Consider the following 6,000-nt stretch of genomic DNA (forward strand, 5'->3'; position numbering starts at 1 on the left):
AGATTACTGAAATACTGAAACAATGTTACGTGCTTATTATGCATACATGCATAGTCTACTGAAGTATGGAATAGTGTTTTGGGGAAATACCTCTTTTGCAAAGCAGTCTTTTAAGCTCCGAAAGAAAGCTTTAACATTAATAAGTGATGTTGCTTACAGAGCACCATGTAGAGGTATCTTTAAGGAATTAAAAATCGTGACTTTAGCATATATATTTATATTTGAAAGCATATGCTTCATTAAAAATCATCAAGTTTCACCTTTGAATAGTGAGATCCACCATTATCAAACAAGGAACAGGGATGACTATCATAGGGATGTGCACAGAAAATCAATATATCAGGTGAGTGCAGTTTACAAACCAAAAATTCTGTGCAGTGCATTGCCAGGTAGCGTCAAAAAATACCAACCAGTAATACATTCAAAACAGAACTAAAAAAACTACTAATAAACAACAGCTTCTACAGCATTAATGAATACTTGGACTTTTGCTCAAATCTGTTGATTTACTTCATAACTCTCTAAATAAAAATTCATAATTATCAACCATACCTAGATAAAACCAAACTTCTTACATCCATGTATGTACGTAATTATGCACCTAGATTTTTTGCTGTATGTTACTATGCCTAGTTAACTAAAGTACTGGTATTTAATAATTTTAGTAAAATCAACCAAGGTGTTATGCAACCTTTTGTTCTATCTGTATGTGCGTAAGCAGAATAATGTTTTTGTTATAAAGATGTGTTGATATCAATGATAAGACTTTGGGCATGATGTAAATATGTAATATTTTATACTGTTCTGTAGTTTGACAAGTCCAATATCATTCATATGGGCGCTAAATAAATAAATGGAAAACTACATAGGCAGAGGTAATGCATGAAATGACCTCTAGTCTTCAACTGTATTAAAAAAAGAAGATAATTTATAATTTAAAATAAAAAATATATAAGACATATTGAATAAATCACTGAAAATCATTAATTACAGAATCCTGGGAAAACCAAGTGATATGCTGTGTACTTCCTGAGAATTTCATTGTGTTCTGCCATGTGGTTTATCACTTGTTGCTGCTGTTCTTTCATTTCATGAACTGATTAATAATGCATTTTGTGTTTCCAGATTCTCAACTTCCCTCAGTTCCCTTCCCTCACTCCATTCCTGCTCTATTTTGAGTGTAACTGGTGATATTCTCTCTCCTGCACTAGTTAATCTCCTGGACAGCATTTCTTAATCATATGCTTCTCTGAGGGGGTATGGACAATCAGGTTTCTGAAAAAGTGATGTCAAGAAATTTTCTACTAAAATGAGAAATGATTTAGCCTACACAAATCACCACTCAGCTTTACAGTGGCACAGAAAAAAATATTTGAGGTAAAAATAAATCTGAACAAATGTCCACTAATATAAAGTTTGAAGAGTAAAATCAACTCCAAACAAAAGCCTGTTTCACAGCCGCACCATTGAATAATTTCTGAATATAAACAAAAAACACTGTATATGTGTAAAAAAGTTTCATATATCTAAGCATGTTGCAATGTTTTCCACTGTGGAAGTGAGCTACAGTTTTAAAACATTCTACATGGATTGTATTTGTAATCCACATTAGGCCTATGTGGAAACACTAATATTTGATGAATTCTAAGATGGCTCAGAGTCTTGAAGTTTCTCAGAAACGCTCTTTTTTCTGGAGACTCAGTCACTGCTATTTAAATGAAAGCACTGTTGTACCATTAAATTCAGTTATGCAATCTGTCAGCATCAAATTTTGCAAAGAAGTTAGCATTACAGAAGCATCAAATTCCACCCATCTGCTATGATCCATGATGTCTTGAACATGGTGGACACACTATCTGAGACGAGAAGAAAATCTTTCAGATTAAATACTGTCCAAAGTCAGACTGATTCATTTGTGAATTGTGGTTTCTGATTCTATATAATATCTGCCACATTGGTAAGAGAGAAAACTATTGAAGTTTTTTGTAACACCTGTTTTATGATAAAATCTCTCTCTCACTCTGTCACACACACACACACACACACACTGTAACTAGTAATGAGAACTTAAAGTATTACCTTTGTAATGAAGTGGCCTGAAAAATTATTCTACGACTGTGAAACTTAAAATTATAATTGGGGAAATTTCTCTTCACAATGGCAAAACAGTCTTTGTTAAGACAAAACAGGCAGGTTCTAAATAATAATAAATATGAATAATGATTATCTCAATGAGATGGCTACAATGGCAGCTGAATAGACAGCAACCAAGCTGGTCAGTTATGATTAGAAAAACACATTGCTTGAGCCTTGAGATGAACTATTAAAACTTAAAGCTGACATTAAAATAGAGAAGTACAATACAATGAATTTCATTTATCTGTACTTATTGTTCAGTAAATTTAACATAAATGATATATGTGCTAATACACAAGCAAGAAGGAGACCATAAAAACAGCTAACAAGAGAAGAAAGAATCAAGTTTCAAAAAATTACAGACTCCCCTTTTAAAATTAAATCAGCTTTATCATGCATCATGTCCAAAACTATGCGAGTTTCTTTCTTGTTATAAAAGTACTGATTTCTGTTCAATAAAACATCACTGTCTATTCAAGGTAACTTATACAAGCTGAGAAAAAAATCCTTGTGACACAAAAGCCCCTACTTCCAGCATATCCAGTAGGGCAAACATAATGTTATTATGTTCACATGTGACCATAAATAAAAGTGTGCAAATATTTCACTCCAGAACACTATGAAACTAAGGGGACAACCACTGAAAGTAGGAAATTTTGGGCAAGGACAAACAAAATATAAAAGAACACAGAAAAAAGCACTACCAAAAACACATATTATCCAGAAAATCAAACACTGAAAATTCTCAAAACATGACATAATTCTACAAAGGCCAAAAATCACAGTAATCACAGATTTTGTGTTACCAATGCAGCTCAAATAAGCCCTTTATGGGAAAATACAAGTACAAAACATGGTATCACAAATTTCATTATAGCTTGTTGACGACTATTGATAGCTCATCAGGCCTCTACACCAAGATCTTTCGACTTCACTGTGTGCTATGCTCTTGTATTGTATGCTTGTGCTCTTGTATATACAGTTTATTTAAAGAATAAAGTTCACATCGTTTCTTATAGCTGTGGTACTTCCCCTACCTCTGACGAATATAGGGATAAATACCCACATTGGTGACTCTGGATTCTTTTTCGTCCACAGCTAACTATTTACGTGTGTTGTTGGTATTTATTGTTAGCCTGTGTAGACAGTGGATAGGTTACTATGGAACACACTGGACTCCCCAGTCCCTGTCTACGCATCAGATGTCAATTGTAAGGCACAGGCTTAATCAACGGTGCAAGTGCCAGTTTTTGTGCTCATGTACATTCTTTTGATATTGGCCCACACTTGCCTAACCTAACCATGTCTGCACCACCATGGGGACCTCATACAATGATGCCACTGTGCACTGCAATGTATGTTGGATACCAAGCTCTGCTTGCCAACACTGATCGAGGTCTGCATCATTTGAAGCATGAATCCATCTCGCAGCCTCTTGTTTCTACACATCCCTATGCATTGACCACTTTCATTGGTTTGTTACACACAACAGGCAGTCTACACTTATCATGCACAATTGCCACAATGTTCCATTCAGGTACTCAAGCAGTTTCTCATGTATTTCCTGTGTCGCCTTCCAATGACCATGGTTGTTCTATCTGCATTGATTGGTTTCACTACTGTTCCCGCTGCGCCATGTAGTACATGTAGTCAACACTTTGGCAGCCCCCCAGCCAACCCCCATAGGGGCTTCGGATGATACACTGTGCCAACTTCTGTCCTTTCATGGCGTACTCAATTGAGATTTTACACTCACCGTTGTGGAGATACCATTGCAACCAGCCAAATTACCACCTGTCTTCCACTGCACACTGATCCAACCGACTTCTATGTACCACATCCCAGTGGGCAGATGCCCCAAGTTAACACAGCGACAGAAGAAAAATCCGAAGACGTGGTTCACCATGGTGGATAACATTCTTGACATATATAACATCCTATACAACGATGCTCAATTCGTATGCTTGGTTACCCACATTCGTGACCATACCACCCTTATTAACAAAGTGATTTTGAGCCCTCCCACACAACCCCAATATGCTATCATGAAGTTAGTTATCACTGAATGCCTATCGCAGCAATTCATTATGTTATTCATGAGGAGCAACTCGGTGGCAGATTGCCTTTGCAGCTGTGACAACACCTCCAGTCACAGGTCAGCTCCAAAGTCATGCCATTCATCACCCTTTGGACATTATGGCTTGTTAAGCTACCAAATGACCTACAACTTTAGCTACTCTCACACTCAGAGGACCCGTTACATGCTAAACTCTGGCTGGTGGATCAGGGACATATAATTACCCATCATTGGCAGCTGCTTCCAACCACAAGCCCTTCAGCAGAAGGTTTTTAACAGGGCTTACACTGGCCCTCTGCCTCCTCACTTTTTTCCAATGTGCTCGTCTGGCAGAGGTCGTGTGAGAACTCACACGATGCAGCAGAACACCCTGCTGTCATTTAGTGTTTGGTCATTAGCACTACCTGTGCCAGTTCCCCATCCACTGATGCCTTCCAGTACAATGAATTACTGCAGTAGGCATTCAGTGGTAATTGACTTCAAGGTAGCATATTTTGGTTGTTTGGGGGGAAGGGGGCTCAAAATCATGTTGCTAACAAGGGTACTAGGGTCATGAAGGTGGCTGACCAAGCATATGAATCGAGTATTGTCATATAGGAGCCACATATGTCGAACACATGATCACACATTACATTTCCAGTGATGCACAACAGATGGTGCAGGTGACAGACACCTTACTCCCCACCCTGTCTATACATTCGATGTGTTTCACGCTACCTTCAGCAACGTGGCAATAAACTGTCAGTCTCCCTGTTTCAAGCAACCAACCTCCATACAAGGGCCTTCTAGGCATCATGGCTAACAACGATGCTTCCTAGCGAAAGGCTTTACATCTTAGATCATGCTAACAACGTTCTTTTCCTCACACACACCAGGATGAATTACAGTGTCTTTCGCCCCTTTTTGCACTCACACATGTTCTCCCAGCAAAACTCGCCCTTCACATTGCCAGCAGTTCTCACACAAACGTCCAAGACGTGGTTGAACTTCTGCTCGAACTTACACTGGATTTGCAGTTTCCCTGGACTTTTCACGTAGCTGATGTGGACAGCCTGGCCCTCAGGATCGAATTTCTTAGAACTTTGGTATTTCTCTGGATCTAAATTTGGCGTCATTGATACACCATGTAATGGGTATACATATGCAGGCTCTTTCGGCCCTTCAAGCCCCTCTTCTTTGGTGAAAAGTGATCCACTACTAGTCGCTCGCTCTGATTGTTCCTTGTTGACTACTTACTTCACCAACTCTAAGGTCAACTTTACTACCCAGTGCTCTGAGATCGACGCTCTATGGACACAGCTCGGAACTTCAACAGCTGATCGACAACACGTTGAACAAAATGGCATGTGCCCGACACAGTATCATCAGCTTCATTGGTTTATGGTCAACTCACGTCCCAGACATACCACTGCAGCAGCGTCGCCCCTGTCGAGGTCTCTGAGTCCACAAACTAAGGTCAGTGACATCTGTAATACCAGCATATTGTCTGATTGTGCTGCCTCTGCACGGAACAATGTGTGTGTGTCTACTCTGCCTTTACAGGCAGTACACCTAGGTGCAGTTTCGAGCAGTACCTGGCACAGGATAACAATGATGGATGATCTGCTACGAGGCATACCACCTCACTCCTAAGAAATTACATCATGTGAGAACAATTACTAATGAACTTTTAAATGAGGGCATTGTGTGCCCTTTAGACAGTAACAGGTGTTTCCCCATTCACATTGTCAGAAAGATGGTTCATTCCAGTTGTATAGTGACTATCGAAAACTCAAAGCCCATACCAT

Source organism: Schistocerca nitens, chromosome 8 (genome assembly GCF_023898315.1).
Source record: "Schistocerca nitens isolate TAMUIC-IGC-003100 chromosome 8, iqSchNite1.1, whole genome shotgun sequence".
NCBI classification, from domain to species: domain Eukaryota; kingdom Metazoa; phylum Arthropoda; class Insecta; order Orthoptera; family Acrididae; genus Schistocerca; species Schistocerca nitens.